The following is an 18,862-nucleotide window of genomic DNA, read 5'->3' on the forward strand; positions in this document are numbered from 1 at the left end:
GGAACTAGATGATCTTTAAGGTCCCTTCCAACCCAAACCATTCTATGATTCTGTGAAGATTCAGGATCAGACTGCTTGCTCATGGGGAAACTGGACAGTGAAAAGACTGGCTTGAGACTGGAGCAACCTGCTCTTTAAATGCTCCAAAAAAACTTAGAAAACACTGTGTCCGAGACAAATTTAAAGACAGCCACCTGTTCTGAGAGGCTCCATTTGAAGACGTGGCAAAGAGCAGATTCTTTGGTTACAGCCGCTCTTAATCTTTGAGTATAGAAGTAATTTACTTAGGCAGCATTTAGGTATGACAGTCACAAACACTATAAATAATTATGAAGTAGATTGTTTTTGCTAGGCTATGATTGTAATTACTCACAACTCTTGATATGTATCGTGTACCGTGAACTATTTTTAATTTCCTGAGAACAATGCAACTTAAGATATCTTTCTTCATCAGGCTTTGATTTATTAGAAAACTGCTAGATCCATGTATCGAAAAATCTGTTAATGATTGTTGCGTATCATTTCTACTGTGAAAAAGTGAGAAACATGGTAGCTTATGTGTGTTAAAATGTGAACATACATTTTAACATGCTATACATCTCTCTCTATAAGCTCTGTCAAAGATAAATAAAGCAAATATTCAATGCCATCCCTCCACAGTCATTGTAAAGCAGAGTAGGAGTTGCTTTATTGAAGTGGTCTTTCTTCCTATGCTACCACATGCAAAAGAGATTTATTGAAAATAGAGGAAAAAAACACTAATAAACAGATTTACAGTGAAAACCATTATCACAATATAGCTATACTGTTTAACAAACACCTTATGGAAAACAATACAATATGCCAGCAAGGCTGCTTTTATTTTCCAGTATTTCTTTACAAGCTAATCGACAATGTGCTTGATAAAATTAATCTTGTTATGATCATGTATTTCCATTACAAGTAAATTTTACTAAATGAATTAATTTGTTTCACTTATTCCTTACAAAGTCAATATGTTACTTGAGAATCAAGCAGTTCTTTGATGCCAGTATGTTAAATGATTTAGGAAAAAAAAAGTAAATAAATAAACTAGTAGGAAATAAGATAGCCATCCACCAAAAAGAGTTTAAGTTTTGTCCAAACATTATGACAAACTCTGCTGCCTTCAGAGGGCTTGGATCAATCCTTATGACTCACCCCCTTAAATAAAATAAAAAATTAAAATTAAAAAATCCCTGAATGTTTGCATCCATAAACTTCTTATCCATGATAAATCAGGGAAGGATATTTTGCACAAGGTTGGCTATTGTCTGAAAAGTTTATAGCTGTTTTATTAAACAAGTAATCTGTATATTTTTGTTGCAAGAATGTACTTGTTTTTTCCAGATAGTACGCTTGCATGCTTCTGACTTGTAGTATGGTTCAGGCGTTTTTTATTGGCAGCTTTCATGATTTATGGCTTGCTGAGTGACATTTTATTTCCTCTTCAAGGTAGTAACAGCTCAGATTCTTCAATTAATCACTTTTATAAGTAAAACTGATGCACTGGATATTTATAGAGCAATTTTCAGGCCAAGGTCTTTGAGATATTCAAATTACCAAGAAAACCATGTGGACAAACACAACCTGGTGCATGCAGATATATGAGTCAGAGAAGATTAAAGAAGGAGGCTGTAGCTGTAATGTCTAGACTAGCATTTGTGACTTCTAATACACTGCTAATATGGGTCTGTTTGAAAAAACAGAGGTGTTCAAAGGGAGCTTAAGGTCTATTATGAATTTTCCGCTTGTGATAGAAGTGAAATAACTTTGGATAGCATCAAGCTTTATGGATTTCGGCTGCAAAACTCTCATTAAGTTCAATTTCACCTTTTGTGTTGGTTTTGAGACCCTGTCAGAATTTCATTTGGCACAGAGAGCGCAGTAAGTTCATTGAGGAAAGACAGAGTTTTAGAAACCATGATTGCTTTTATAGTCCAGTGGTATGTAACCTGGCAGGACAAGTGTCTGTGCTCAAAGACGCTGTAGTTCATATCCCTGTGTTGATGATCAGATTTAATTTCTTAAGAAAAACATTAAGTCTGGTTTAGGGAAAACACTGCAGTGTCAGATGATTAGTGGTGGAATGAAAAGATGTGCTCTTACTGGAAATCAAGTGCTTTCCTCTGACTTTAAGGCATACAATGATGAATATGATGCTGCTAATGTGCATTTTTCACTCTTAGCCTTAGAAGTAGAGGTACATTTAAAAGCCACGTGAATGTAAACGCCTTAGAAAACTAGTGTAGGTATCTGAAGGGAGGTTTGTTCATACTTTGGAAAATAATAAGAACTTGGATGAACAGGTTATTGTTAGAGCTTTTGCATATCAGGATTCTTTATGTAGAAAAGAATAACGTACATGATCTCATGGGATTCCGGCTGCTGAGAGGGCATCACACTGGCTTGTCAAGAAGAGCTTGACAGGCTGCAGAGGACAAAATGTCAGATGAGGAGTTAGGAAAAATGGCTTCCTTGTCATTTCAGTTCTTGGCCAAATCTCTTCCATTTCACCCTTTATTTCTTCCTCCAATTTATGGTGATAGAGATCCAATATTGTAAAAGCTCTTTGTGGTCTGTGAATGGAAAAGTACTCTTAGCTCTAGTAATTAAATATTACAGTTTTCTTGTTTGCTATTTTCAAGCACTGCTGTAAATTTTTAACCATTTCCGTATACAGCTTAGTGGAAAAACTTGTCTTTATATGTTTCTCTTATAGAGATATTTCTTATCAATTTCATCCTGTGAGACACTGCAACATTGTGGGAATGGTGGAAAAAGATAAATGCTGTTAATTCACTCTTTTGTTGGTTTAAGTAGGATTCTCTCTTGGGTATTCTTCCAAGCGGAAGAATCAGGCAGTACTTGTGCCTGTTGTAATATGGTGTTTGTTTAAAGGCAGAATTCCAAATACATTTGTTGGCTTTTCTCCTGAAACATGACTGTAACAGGGACATGGATACCTTAGAGACCTAAATATCCTGCAGTCTGGTTTGCTACTGATGTGCATACATAATTTCCACTGACAGTAATGGGAGTTACATGTGTATAGAAAGCAAAACAGACCCTTAAAAAATGTTGGTCAAGTAATAAAAGCTAGTCTAAAGAGAGTGTGGAAGTAGGGAGTGGGAGGGTAACTTTTTTTTTAACTTGCCTTCTCTTTAACTTATCCTCACTCCACTAATGTAAGCTTAATATTATTTTTATGGATTCGCTCCTGATTTATTACGGCATGAGAGGTAAGACGAGATCCGTGTGGAATGGGTAAGCAGAAGATGACTTTAAAATATACTTACTCTAAAGAGAATGAGAGAGAAAACTACAGAGGCTGGAAAAGGTTTCCCCTTTCCTGCTCCCAAAAGAATTAGAAGAGAAGTTTTCCCATGTAGTGGTTGTACGGTAGAGGAGTCTGCCTTACTGATGTGCTGCTAAATATCTTTTGCACAGTAGCAAAGAGTAGTGCTGAGTCTGTACTGCCCAGGCTCTGTGCGCCGCTGCCCTCCCCGCAGTGCTGGCAGGGCTGCGCAGAGCCCCTGTGCGGCCGAGTTCCCGACACCGGCGTGCGGCACACCGACTGCAGGGAAAGAGCTTGAGCGTCCTTGGCCATGGCAGTGCCCGAGGGCTGGGCTTCATGCCTTGCTCCAGACCAGAGCACTGCTCTGCCTGTGTGAGTCACAAATGAAAACTTAAAGATTCTCTTCAGCAAACAAACCAGCAGTCCTGCATCCCAGTAGCATCCAGCGTCCAAAACGTAAAACTGTCCATCCCGGTGTATTTATTGGGAACTTGACTGTCCTTTGCGCAGTATGTGTTATTTTGAACTCTGAAAACAAGAAATGTAACTGCTTCGGATGCTGTGAGGATTTTAAGTGTTTTACTCGAGCTTCAAATGAGAAGGGAGAAGCAAATTCCTGGATAGTTAGACCTGGCAATCTGTAGTCTATCCCCTAATTAAATTCTCTGCAACCAGTGTGTTTTCATTGTTATCAGTGGACATTTGTCCTTAGAAGAAACTAACCCCAAGGAGTGTAAGAAAGGATAAAACTGTTGAGAAATCTAAATGTTACACACCAGGCATAAAAATTAAATTGTCCTTTTTCAAAATAGCTGAACATCGTGGCATCTTAATAAAGGGAGTGCTAGAATATGTTCTCCTAATAAACCTCAGTAAAACCTCTAAAAATAACTACACAGATATATTCTAAGTTGATTAGCAGTAATTGAACTGACTTAATGTAGTTGGATGATGTCATGTATAATATTCCTCTAAAGTAATTTCTGTAGACAAGCCATTTGAAGTCCTCTTGCAGCCAGCATAAACATCTTCGTGTTGCTAAACTGAGCGCTCAGACTAAAGCACTGAGCGGCAGAGCTCTGACATCTGACTGTTTTATCTTGTTTCTTTGAGCTACTGTGGCTTGCCTGTTAGAAGCAGCTTTGCAATGACAAATATCTCATCCTTGTTTTAGTGAAAACGTGGAAACTATATAATTGTATAACAATTTAGACCTGTTAGTTGTAGAGTAATAAGAGAATAGTAAATGTTAAAGATGGAAAGGACCTTTGAAAGTGTCTAGTTTCAAAGTTTCCCTGCAGCGTGCATTTCCAGTGTTCTGTCCAACTTGGTTCAACCTGTCCCAAGCAATGGGGACTGTTCCACAGTCTAATTCATCTCACTAGAAGGAAGCTTGGAAAACGATTTTCCTAGGTTTTGGTCTTGTTTTTGCATCTGCTTATACATTTCCTTCTGCATCTGCTTTTGTATTTTTACAACCTTTAAAAGCTTGTGGTTGCTTGTGCAGGTGGTATCTTCTTCCAAAATTTTTGTAGCTTTTGTGGAAAGGGTTGTGTGGGGGCTTTTTGTTGTCATTTTGATTTGTTTTCTGAGGGCCGAGACATCCATAACTGATTTAAGTATTCAGAATGTGGTACAGGGTGTAAATGTGGTTTCTACAGAAGGAAATTGCTGTGTCCTTTCTCTTAGATTTTTCTATTTACTGACCTAGATTGCTTTAATTTAGAAGCGCCTGTAAGTTTTTCTTCATCAGCTCTCTGTGTTATTGACAGTTTCCTCCTTTGTGCCATGGGGTACTGGGGTATCAGTCATTCTTGGGTGGTTTTTGATTGGGGCACCAGTATATCAATTACTGAATATTCATTTTGCTGACACAATGGAGAAATTCAACTGTCTGAGATTTGCAGCTGCTGTCCTGCTCTTTACCACATCTAAAGGTCAGGAGCAATACCTTGTGAGAAAATTTCCCCGTTTTGCTGATTTGTTTTTGAAACCACAGGATCTTTTTCATATTAATTTTTTTTTTTTTTTTTGTCCAGAATGGTTGGTCAGTGACTCAGTAAAGCACTGGTGTGCAAATCCTGTCAGAAATTTTCACTAACCTAACCTCCTGAAACTGCCTAAGTGCCAAAGGCACTGTTAGTTATAATGCTGCCCTTAGTCAAGAGGCCTGGCAAGGCCAGGACTGTACCTTCTGTTCCTGTATTATTAAATATCAACAGCTAATAGTATGCTTAGTTAGTACTAGTTGATTCTTTAAATGATAGCTTATGGAGGGAGAACACATCCTGTGGGCGAGGGGAAGAGTCATTAACTTCCTCTTGAATAATGACATTTAGGAGCAGGCTTCAACATGCCCCTATTTTGCCCCTTTCCCTGTTAGCCTTTCAGGAGATTTTCTCTTTCTCTCATACATCGTTTTGCCAACTGTCCTAGATTGCCTGCCCAGAGCGCTTAGCAGTTCAGTTTTCCCAGAGGGCTTGCGACATGTTTTTCTGGCTCCTGCTGGAGCATGGACCTAGCTGGCGGAACAGGTATCCTTTTTAAAACCTCAGTTCTCTGTGCACTTAAGTGAGATGTCAGTTGTGACCTTCTGCAGAATCAGATGCATGTCTTAAGTTTGAGTTGCTGGTGAAAGCTCTTGTCTTCCTAGGAGTGGAATGCCAGCAGGACAAGGACTGACAGATTTTGGAGTCTTTCTGTCTCTTAAAGACAAGTCTTAGTCATTAAAATCAGGATTGAACCTATCGCGTTTTCAGAGAGGCTGACAATGCCATTTTTATGTGCAACAGTGCACTCTCTATTCATCAAGGAAATGACCGCAGAAATGTGTACCCAGCTGTCTCTGTATCAGTAGCATCTATGCATAGCAGCTGCCGATGTTTGCGATGATCATTTCCTATCAGACTCTTCTTATTTTGGTGGATAAGCATAAAAACAATCAGTTAAAATCTTGGAACTTAAGGACACCTAAGAGCCAAATTCAAAACCATTTCAGGAACGCCACTGTTGCATTGCCTCAATCCATTAAATTTAAGCCAACATTGGATGATGTTCCCTACGCGACAGGGAGCTGTGCAGTATGCCCTGCAGTCCTTGTCCTTGAGTATCCCCTGCTGCAGCCCTGGTCTCGGGTCACTTAGACCAGAGGAGCCTCTGGGGCCCTGCAGCACCCTGCAGACCCCAGGTTACTTCCACGTGCTGTGTGGGAGCAGGGTGCTCGCATCTTCTCCAGCTGCTCAGGAGATGCCTGCGGTGCTCACTGCGGAGTGTGCCTTGGCCATTAGCAGACAGCATCTGAGCAAAGTCCTGCTCTAATGCTTTGATTTTTTTGTTGTTATTTTTAAATCTTTGTATCTGCTTTCATAAACAGACTTTTTTTTTTTTATTTTTTTTGAAAGTCCTTTTTGTACAATTTTACAAGAATCACAGCAAGAGAAGAGATGATATTGCGGCCAGGGCTTTAATCTATTATTTATTAGACCTCAGTTAAATGAGGTGCCTGTGACAAAGCAGGGTGTGTGGTTTTGGTTAAGTCCCCTGGGTCCACTGGTATGCAGTGTGTTAGGACTGTCAGTGCAAAGCTCTCTGAGAGGAACTTTGTGTTTGGATCATAATCCCTCCTTACTACTTCCAGCTCCTCTTTGCAACGGAAATTATATCCTTAAAGGCACAGATTGTAGATGGATTAGGTCTGTACTGAAGATACATCTGTGTTAGAGATTTTACCTGATGGACATAGTTTTGCCAGCGAAACCTATTTAGATGTGGTCCTTAACCTTTCTGTGCCCCAGTTCTCCAGGTGTAAAATGGGGATAAGGTTCTTGACAACTCAGGGAGGAAGTGGGAATACATTAAAACACGGTGAGACCACTTAGTACTACAGTGATGGGGAGGGATTCTGTAATGAGGAGATACTATTTCATGTTTATGTTTTTAAGGGCTTGGGAACACTAATCCACACAGAAACCACACTGCATAATTTGTGTTCATTTTTCTATGAAAACCTTCTGCAAGGAAGAGACCTTTTGCATCTTAGAATAGCTTATAGCTGTTGTAGAACTGCACATTCAAACAGTCCTGTGCTTTTCAGGTTGGGCAAGTAAATATTTATCAACCTTGTGCTGGAAATGCTTTTTCTTGTCCTAAGTCAGATGTTGTGAAAAGAGCATAAGGTCTGTGAAAAGGGATGACAGAAATATGCTAGAATTTAAAAACTTTGTTTATACTACCAAACAAAAATGAATGCATAAACAAACATGACTACTTTTTTTTCTTACTGTTCATATGTTATTAAACCGTAGGAGTACTCATCCAGTCAGCATGAAAAGTATTCCATCATTGTATGCTGTTGGGGTTCAGGCAGGAGGAAATGTGGACTGGGACACCTTGGGCAGTGAGATTCTTTGTGGATATTGTGGTCCTCAAAGTGTCAGTACCCCATCAGACACTCATCAGAAACCTTATTTTTTCAGTAACCTTACAGCCATCTTTCAATGAACGTTACTTCTTTGAGAACAGAAGTAACATACTGAATGCTTACAGGGGATTCTCAGGGCAGGAACAACATTTAAGCCAGATTTGCCTTTTTCCCAACTGCCTGACAAGGTACACAACCAAAGGAAACGGAAATGATCTAGCTGACAGTGCAGGATGATCCAGGAGGCCGCTCTAAGCGGGTGTTTTTTCAACCAGTTGTTAGAGCTCCCAGTCCAGGCTTTGCTTCCCAAGCTATTGAAGCCTTCTCTGTTAGATCACTGACTTGGAACAGTGATCAGTGCAGCGGGCTTCTTGTTTGCATGGTTTCCTGACAGGAGGTAGACTGCCTTGATTTTTAAGTACCGATAAAATCAGGACTCAATTGCTAGACTCCCAGCCTACATCCATGTCAGCTATGTATTAGTAGGACACCTTCGTTTTCTAAGGTGTCTTAGGTTGATACTAGAATATCTCCAGTGCACCTCACATATCTTCTTGACAAAAATTCTAATGAACTATTCATTTACTTTGACCCTCTTTTTTCCCATTAATAATTTCTAACCAATAGCAAAAAATTCTCTTAATACTTCAGTTTCACTCCTGGTTGGTTTTGTTGTTTTGTTTTGGTGGTTTTTCCCCCAGTTCTGTGAACAGCTGTAGTAGTTGTCCTTATGTGGAAAACTGGCAACTTTGTAGTCATTACAAATTTAGTTCAGAGATCGAAGCCTAAAAAAGGAGAAGAGTTCAGCAGTATGCTTCGCATGTTTTTAAGAATATGTAGGAAAATACAGACAGAAAAATTGGGGAACAGTTGTACTGAAGTAGTATATACTGATTAGACACAGAGACAGTTTTCTATTTAGGCATACTAACTGATAATTTGCATTTCTGGCCACCTGACTATACAACAGTATCTTTTGTATGATACTCTGCTAAAACTGTAAACTTTGCAATCACCTAAAAGTTTTAAGAAAAGTAAAGAGCAAATTCATTGAGTAGAATAGCATGCAGAATATGGCGCTTGCCTGCTCAATCTGGTGTTGTAGAATCAATGAAGATTGATTTAATGGTATTTTCCTCATAAGAAGTGTTCAGGAAAGCAATTTCCCATTTTTTCCTAGTACATTGTCCAGGAAAACAGAATTGGAATGAATTCTGTTAAAGTTATTGGAAAAATCATGGCTGCTCTCCTCCTGGAAAGAATAATGGCAAATTTCATTGGGACATCTGTTTGGTTATTTGGGGGGGGAATTGGCATGAGGTTAACTTGATTTTTTTCAGAGGGGTTATTTAAAATATTATTTGATTGAAAATAAATATTTTGGGTTTTAATTAAAAGTACATCCAGTGCTTTTCTGGGTGCACATGTTTATACACATGCAGGGTAATAAAAGGTCATTGTTGTCTTACTTAGCTGCTCCTTTGTGACACAGTTTTATTCCATTCATGGGAGAATAAATAGAGAAAATGTAATAATAAATCAAACTTTATTGTGGTTAATGCCTTAAACATTGGAAATCATCTGGAATCTGTGATCAAATTACCAACCCACTATTATCATTATTTTGAGTACCCATTTGCTGTTTCCATGTAAATAATGATGAGCAATAGGGAACCGCTATGTTACTTAGCATGTTTGTTACCAATTTTTCCTTTTGCTGGGACTTTAAAAAAAAAAGAAGGGGGGGGGAGGAGCTGAGTGTCTGGAGGTAATGCTGACTTGGATTAAGTTAATAATGATATTTCCGTTAGGAATGTTCCGAGGAGTGAAGTACAGACCCAAATTAAACTATATGTAAATTCAGCCTTTTTTAAGGCTGAAGCAAAACAGGGGTTAAGATTTTTCATGTCTCTCTCTTGAATTGTGGTAATTTCATGAAATTGCTCTGCAGCTGATCTGGGCAGGAAACCAAACCTCTCAGTCTGAAGTCTGATCCAGATCTGTAACTCTGAGAGCAAATTTGTATACATGGAACTCAGTATCACCTCTTCACTCATTCCAAAAATTTTTAATTAAGGCATCTTTTTTAGCTCACTTGTGGGAATAAGCTTCTGAAATTACTAGTTTGCTAATCTGCCTCTGTCTCTTGCCTTTACCAGATTTATGTAGCAAATTATGCTTAATATAAAAATACATTAAATCATTTGAAGTATTACAAATTTCACATGATCTGACCAGCCAGAATAATGTTTAGATGCTTAGAACATGTTTTCAAAAACTACATCACAAAAATAACCTAACAATCTCCAAACTCACGATACCTTGGAGGACGAGGTCTCTGTATTTCGTGGAGTCGATGTTATCGGGCTGTAATGCAGATAAATCATTGGAAATTGTAGAAGTGCAGTCAACCTACTAAAATATTCTCTGAATTCCTCCCTAGATGTTTGCTGAACCTTTCTACTTAAGGTGAGAAAGGTGTGTGGTAGCTGTGTAGCCTGACTTTTGAACAGCCTGTGGTTGCAGTTTCCCTGAATGAATTTCTGCTTTCTGAGGTCTGTTGTCCTGGTGGAGTTTGTTTTAGAAGAACAACTACTTTAGATGTTAAAGTCATGATGGAGAATCTGCATTATATCCAGATAAGGTTTTCCATTGTTATCTCTGTGCTAAAAATTTTACTCCTATTTCTCTAGCTGTGCGCACCCCGTTGTTGGATGTGCTTAATCTTGGTTTACTAGTTTCCAGTATCTTGTTTTGTTTTGTAGTTTCTGATGGTTGAGTTATCCATTAATACATCTTTGACATAAAAGCACATTCATAGTTTTTCAGTGCAACTGCCCGATTAAATGTTGCGTTTCCTCTATGTGCTGTTTTGTAGGTATCCAAACAGACTCTAGAGGATTTGGGTGTTTCGTCTGTTGTTTGAAGTACAAGAGCTGTAGTTCGTTCATTAGGAGCATGAGGCTCAGGGTTGCAGATTAACCAGCTGCACTGCCTGCATTCATGTGGTCACAACCTTCCAAATTTACCCCATCATGAGAGGAAGAATTAATTATAGTCCTAATTGACTGTTTCCTTGGATATAAGCAGGAAGGAACTGCTAGGAGGCACAGTGATTAATCAGTTAAACTAGTTACATCAATCAAATGTGTGAGAGAGTTCATCATCCCAAAGGCAGAGTAAAGTAATGTCAAAATACAAAAGCCATCAACTCTTTCATTGGGGTTTTGCTGTGTTTCTTTAGTCAGTTTTCAGAGGAATTGCAAAAAATAAAAATAAAAATACATGCAATTGACCCAGTCTGTGCTTGACAATCTGTCTGGATTATCGTGGAAGACGTAATACAGCAATCTGTTCTCTTATCAGGCATTGCATGTAGTCCTCATTAAAAGACCTTAGCATACGTTTTTCATGCAGATGGACAAGTCACATGTATCTCCCAAACAAATAACTCGGCACCACTATCTCATCAATCCTGTCAGTTGTGCCCATGAACTGGAGTCTCTTGGTTGCAGCCTCGGTGAAGTACTACCCAGAGAGCTTGATCTAGTGAAACCGTAAAGCTTTAACTCGCAGTTGGCAGTGCCTCGTAGTGCTCCCCCTGCTTCCCCCTGCTGCCGGCCCTTCCTCTCCCAGGGAACATGTGGCACTTTGAGGGGAAGTGAAAAACTTCTGGAGAATCCCCTTGGACCATGATCATCTTCAACTCAGGGTATTTTGGCTTATTGTAATAGACTGGATTGTAAACAGCAGCTTTTAAAGAACAGTTAAGTTTTCCTAGCTTTGGCAGGCAACCTCTGTCAGAGAGAAAGGGAGAAGAGAAAGGATGGTAACCACTCTTCTCACTTGCCCTGGAGTGCCTTTGTGTGGGGCTAGGCACCACAGATCTGGGTTGTCCATACAACCTTTCTTCTGGGCAGAGTTGATTTAAACCCAGCTCACTCCTTCAGTCATGCACAGTTCTGCAATGCGTCGGCACAGCTGAGGCGGTGGCGCGGGAGGGGAAAAGATGAAATGTGCGTGAGAACTGCTTTTGCTGGTATTGCCAATAACTGCGAAGGTCTGTGGCACCGAGGTCCCAGAGCCTCGAGGTACAAGCTCAACACAGAGCATATGAATAACTTCCTTCACTTCAGGGGAACTGCTCATGTGCTTATATATAGCCACATGAACCATGTTTCCAGGACTGGAAACTTCATTGCGGTGCGTTATTTTAGGAAATAATCCAGTTTCACTCATTGTTATCTGTCGATAACTAGAAGCCCAGTTCAGATGGAAATAGAAGGCTTTCTGTTTGCCTGAGCTCTGGAGCGCTGCGGGTGCCAATCTTGTGACAATTCAAAGAAAACTTGGGAAATAAAGCTGTGCAGGAGGTTAGCAGGGGGGTGAAACTATAAGAAAAATAAGGCTTCTATAAAGTTAACATTGGAAAAACTAATTACAATTTTATAAGGTCCACTGGATGTAGTCATGTATTCAGATATAAAATCCGTACACGCTAACTGAATATCTAGAAAAAAGCATCTGAGCAGTTCTGCTAAACGGTTCTTGATTGTAGCTAAAAGATTAGGGTTCAAAGTCTGTTTGTGTATATCTGTATTACTACTTTTGTTTGATTTTCCCAGATGTGTATTCATGCTTATGAATGAGCATGTACTAGTACATAGCCTAGTCTGTGGGCAACCAATATGAAATTTAAGTGTTGAGAGGTAAATTGTTTAAATCAGAATAGAAATACGAGCAGTATTAATCTTGTCCTTGCTTTGTTTCTGTGTTTTAAACATTGGACTCTGTAATGATTGATATGCTGAATGTTAGCTAGCAGGTTCACTTATGAGCTTTCCAGGGTAAATTAATTGTTTTAGAAAACAGGGTATTCTGCATACTTAAGAAGAGACAGATATAATCCAAATTGCTCCAGAAGAAACATGATTACAGTTTAAAGAAGCAATTTAAATTTTTTTCTGATTATAATTAAGATCTGTGCAGTGCTGTTTGTATTAGCATATATATTTATTAAGTGTGGATTTTATTTATATATGTTTGCTTTTATAAATATCAAATCCATAGCTGCATTAAAAAGTTGCTACTTTTAATCTTTTAGCATGATGCTACATCTTTGGCAGATGGTTCTCATTTTGTAAAATGAAACATTTCTAGGAAGGTCATCTTTCACTTGCGTATAAATTTTTTCATTTTCTTGAATCAAAGGTAAAGTCTAGGAAATAATATTGGGACTATAAATGTCTCTGTGTGATCAAAATGTCTTTTGGCTAGGGTTCTTTTCGGCTCAGCGTAAAAGAGGTTATCTTAAGTAATAGGGCAAGTGGCTCTAGGTGGCCTTGCTTGAGCAGGGGCGTCGGACCAGATGATCTCCAGAGGTCCCTGCCAACCTCAAAGCATTCTGTGATTCTGTGATACGCTGTTTTTAAAAAAAATCTATAGCACAAGACAACAGTTTCTGAACAAGTGCCATCTGTTTGTGCCTTCTCAATTTTCCCTTAAAAGTGGAAAAGATACTGATAGCTGGATATGCTTGAGAGATGGACAAGGTGTCTCAAAAATGAACCAACCTACCATGACTAGGGTAATGCTGAGGAAACAGAAATATAGTCTGCAGGTGAGGAAGCCACTTTACTCTGGATCCGAGCCGTATGGCCACGGAGGTTGCCCGTTCTATTCTGGACCTCAGCATTATGACCATGGAGGTCTGCTGTATAACTCTACTCTTTGTCTCTTGCTCCAGAAGAGAGTTATATTTTGCTCATACAGCTGTATAAGTTGATTTACTCTGCCTTTATTCAGAGAAAAGTGAATTAAACCTGTAATGAATAAATCTAATTTTAAAATTACATTGTTGATCATCGCTGCAGCAACATGCAAGATCCTTTCTGAGGTTTGCCAATCAAATGTATAAAGTACAATACAAAATAAAATATATGCAGCTAGGCATTCCCGTTTTGAGAGTCAGAGCAATGTGATCTTTGTAAGAAGTGGTATTTTAGCAAAATTGGGTCAGCCAAAGAGCTTTGAGTTGAGTAGGTCCACAAAGTCCTTATGGCATCCAATAAAAACCAGTGGTTTTAATGATATGTAGACTGACTGACTCCACTGGGCTTTTTGGTAAAGTAGCGTTCATTCAAATGGATGGGGATCATTGAAGAATTACAATCGATGTGCTACATTAATTTTGGTTTAAAAGGGAGTATTGTCCAACCTTAAAAACAAAATATTACTGAATTACAGCTACAGAGAAACACATTAAACACATTTAACTCTTAGAATAGTGCTAATAGTCCAAATACCATTTTGAACCTAAATTCTGGATAAAGAAGTTTAAAGCAACATATATCATTACCCAGGGAGTAGGAGCTGAGACTCTTAAATATGTTTTTCTTAGCATACGTTCTTAAAACGTAGCACTTTCTCATTCTTTTTGGCTAAACATTTTTGTGCAACAGTCGCCAAGCATACATCTTTCTCTCCTTAGGTGTAACCCATACTCTCACACATTTATGCCATTGTGGGTACGCTAAAATTTGTTGTCTTACCCTGTCTGCAAGTATTTGCAAAGTGTTGCCTGTAGTCTCAAACCTGGTGAAGCCTATAGGGTTCTTGACCTCAGCAAGTTCGGATGAGGCCAGTGATTGTATTAAAAATAGATAGGTTCGTAAGGTGTGCCTGCACTGTCAGTTGATCTGAGCCTATAGTCTGGTACAGGCTCAGCATTATTTACACAGTAGCATGAACTCACCTGTGCATTTACCCTGTGGTCTCTGAGGAGGAGAGCTGAAGTGCTGTATGTCCAGGCTCTCCTTTGTGAAGTTTGGACAGGCTTGGCACAGCAGTGCCAACTGTGATATCTCCCAGCCAATTAGCCTATACCTTCCACCCAGCTCTTCTCAAACTATTTCCAATCTAAGAGCCAAGACTGCTGATGAAAACCACCTGATCCTTAAAACTTGAAGCATTTAAGAAAACTGTTGAGCCCACTGTGCATCCGTTAATGAGACACTGTCGTCAGCCTGTGGTTTTCAAGATTCTCGTCTTCCAGCGAGACTGGTGAGATGGTGAGCTTGAAAATTAGTCAAAAGTGTTGGCAAATAGTAGGTCTACTCCTATGAATCTTACCCTTATATATTGGTACCTGAATTTCCATCCTCAGTTCAACGCTAACTATAATCTATGTAACAAAGCATCTGATGCCTATTAGTTGTTTTCCGTCTTTCTGAAGCACTCAGTTTTATAAGCAAGTATATAAGCGCACGTGGAAGGCCACGCAGTCAGTAAGGGAGGTATACTGTGTTTGCATCACAGGAAATGGGGCTACGGGCTGAGTGCTTCCAGTGCTCTTGACATTTTATTTTTGTTTTTCATATAGTATAGAAATGTTGTAGGTGTGATGCTACCCCTAAAAATGTTAGTGAGGAGGGCACCTTTGGAGCAGATCAGATAGCCTTCATCTAAATTACTTCCTGCAATTGTCTCATCTCTCAGTGGACTACTCTATTTGCAGCACTAAGTGGAACTGGTATGCTGTAGTATTTGGAGACAGACCTACGCAGAGTACCTCCAGAGGAATGGGCAGAGTGGCGTGAGGGTGCCAGGCTTCACTGGCAGTTCCTTTGTACCAGAAACCAAGGGTTTTTTAATTCTACATTGTGTTCCAAATGCACAAGTCAATTGGGTTAGCTAGCTGAGCAAGTCTTCTCCAGTGCATGGAAAAATATGGGAGGTCAGACCCTTTCTAATAACGTATAAAAACTAGGGAATAGTTACTGGCAACAGCAGTGCCTTCGGACTGATTCATGCAAGCCTAAAGCCAGAATCTTATCTCTTTCCTTGAAATCAATGTTTATTAAATTGGTAATTGCTTTAAAAGTGGAGAAATATGCAAGGGACTGACACTTATTTACTTTCCTTCTCACTGCTTTCATCTTTGCCAGCCGGTGTGTGGCAACTCCCAGCAAGTGCCAGCAGAACTTGTCAATGTTCACTCCAGAGCAGAGCAACAGGAAAGCCACAAAATACTTTTAAGCAACTCTGCCGTCGCTTTTCTCACACTGAAGTCTCATTAGAAAAGTGAGCAGTTGTCCAGTACATTTTGCTGTCCTTCACTCAGAAAAATGTTAGTGCATCAGCAAAAGAAGTACACACGAAACATACGTAAAAACTGACACCTGTGGTTGGTTAATGCTCTGGGAAATAGCATTAGTGTTCATCAGTGAACCTCTGAGACATGGAGATTGATTTATACGCTGGACCTTTTATTCTGCAGCCTGAAACTAGGAGAATATTATTCAAGAAAGTTCCTAGGTACCTGGTGTAGTCGATTGTTGTATGCATTTTGCATCATACACATAGCGGCGGTGTTTAGAGTCAATGCGGATCCACGTTAAAACTGAAACTGAGTTTCTCGTTTTCAGTAAGGCCTGGGTTACCAAACAGTACTTTAGGTCACTTTTTTCCCAGAAGAATCATCTCTGGAGTTTTGAATACAAAGATACATAGATAACATTTTGTTATGGACATTTCATTATGTTACAGAGATGATGTATTTCCTCCTTCTTCCCTTTCTCCATTTTTTTTTTTAATTGCAACTGCAAATTGGAACTTTGATCTGAAATTTCCTAATCCAGCATTTTTTAATCCCGTGTAGCATGAGAATCCCAGGAGTTTAGTCCAGCAGGTTGGTTTTTTCCATTTCTTTTCTTTCTGTCACATTGACTTCACAAGTTCTAGGAAAGTTTAGCTTCAGTCTTGAGTCCTGAACCTGTCAGCAGGGAAGATTTATGAAAGGAAGACTATACCCTACTGCGAGCATTTTATTGGTAGCTGTAGCATAGAAAGAAATCTGAAAGTTATAAAGGTTTGTATGTTGTGGTCTCTTTTTGGCATGAAATGTAACAGTTATCATTAATGATAAAATGGGACTAAATAAGTGTGTGCCTTAAGTTTAAGATTTGTTAAGTTTTTACAACAAAAAGCATCACGCCAGGCAGCTATTTATTCCTGATCCAGGGAAACTCTATTTCATGAAAAGCATTCATGGAAAAGTCAATGTGCTTGAGCCTTAGCCATGACATAAAACCCTCTTTGGTTTGTTGATGCCAATGTGTTCATGGTGGTGGGTTTTTTTTAAGGCACAGGCAAGAGTATCTGAGCAGAGAGACTAAACCTGCAATTTTGAATTTACATTTCTGTAGTATTCAGTTGAAATCTGAACTTCCTTTTCCATTATGCGTTATAGTCTTTTAGCCTGTGAATATTACTGCCTCGATAAGGAAAGAGGGAAAGCAGAGGAAATGAGGTTTTTTGCTGACACTTAAATTTAAAACCCGAGCTCTTGATGAAATGGTGCAGCAAGCACCTTTGCAGAGGAGTTGAAAAATCAAAATGCCTTGATAAAATGTGCATGGAGATACTGTGCTGGAACAAGACCAGGTTACGTCTTTGCGACTGGAGATGCCGCTGGAGGTGTTTTCAGCTCATAAACAGAGCAAGAAGCATCAATTTCACCATCTGAGAAAAATGTAAATGTATAAACTTTGTGCTTCAATATTCTTTGTGGGTCGGGTTGCCCAGGGGCTAGTTGCTGAATGACGACAGTACTTCCTTTGACTCTGGGAATGTCACTTACACTTTGTTTATACATCAAAAACATGTGATCAGAATGACTGCTCTGGTAGTCTTACAGTTCAGAATAAATGTCAACATCAAGGACTATCTGTGTGCATCAGTGCAACCCAGGTCTCAGTACAGACCTCAATGTAGTAGAAATTGCTAATAATTAAAGACAGTAAGTGATCAGAAGTTACCCAACAGAAATGCCGCTGCTCTCTGATTAGTGAAACCTTTATCAAAAGTGACTGTATGAGAGATATAAAGGAATTGCCTTCTCTTCTGTTGGTACTGGAGAATATAAACACGGGGCAAAGATTTAACTTCATAGTAAGAATGTTTTTAAAGTAAAAAAGGCATTGAAATAGCTATAAAATACGTTAAGCAAATTTAGTCTTTAATAATCAGAGGAGGATTGTTTTGTATCTGTGATTGTTTGGCAGTCTGCGGTTGTTTGGCATGCTCTGTAGCAAGGAACTGGGCTAGAACCCACAAGTTCACTTAAAGGACAATAAAGCTTTTGTAAACTCCTGTAAAGGCCCCTGCTATTCCAGGTTTTACTGCTGCTTTTATTACTGTTTCTTTTAGACTTCTCTAGTTCATTCCTATAACTTGTCAGGAATACAATGTAGTTCGCGTCTGTCTTGAAGCTAGTTGAGAAGAGCTGTCTAGAAAAGCCATCAGTGTCAAACGCATATCATTAGTGTTATGTCAGGCTGTTTCCAAGCCTTGTCAATACAATTTCTGCCCTTTTGCTGACAACGTTTATGCTTTAAGACAACAGCATAATGACTAGCTACTGTGCAGTAATAACTAAAAGTCCCCAAAGGAAAAGTTCTTCTGTTTCATTAAACAGTGATCTTCACACCTGGGGTAGGGGAGTTTCTTGTCTTTTTTGTTTGTTTGTTTTTTGTTTTTTTTGTTAAATGATGGCAGGTGTGATATAGATTTTTATGAAACTATTTTAAAAGCAAGTCTGTATTGTAAGAGCACTTAAGAAAATGTATTCTCTGCCAGGGTGTCTTAAGGAATTAGAGGTTCAAATGCAGATGTGTCATAACAGTATTTTAGGTCTCCTATTTTTGTTTGAAGCATATATGTATATTTCTTAGAAGGAGATAATATAAATTAAAAATTAAAAAATAATAAAATGACAAGACCTTATCTTCTGCATTTCATTTCATAGATCACATAAAATATACTAATGTACACCTAAAATATAATCTAAACCAAAATGCTCTGTTAATTCATGACAAAACTTTAAGTAAATAAAATAAGCTCACAAATACACTGAGATTTCACTTCCTGGATTGAAAAATTGAATTGCAGGCTCATAGCTCCCTTGAGTGTTTGTAAAGAGAATAGCAGCTCTTAATAACAGAGCACTTTCCTGTGAGAGGTGGACGTTCACGTCATTACCATTTTTCTGGCAAATTTTCAACCACCAGCAGCAAAAGTTTTCATTGATTGTCTCCTACTGTAAGGCAGTAACGATACTGCTGTCT

Source organism: Gymnogyps californianus, chromosome 6, assembly GCF_018139145.2.
Source record: "Gymnogyps californianus isolate 813 chromosome 6, ASM1813914v2, whole genome shotgun sequence".
Classification (NCBI taxonomy): domain Eukaryota; kingdom Metazoa; phylum Chordata; class Aves; order Accipitriformes; family Cathartidae; genus Gymnogyps; species Gymnogyps californianus.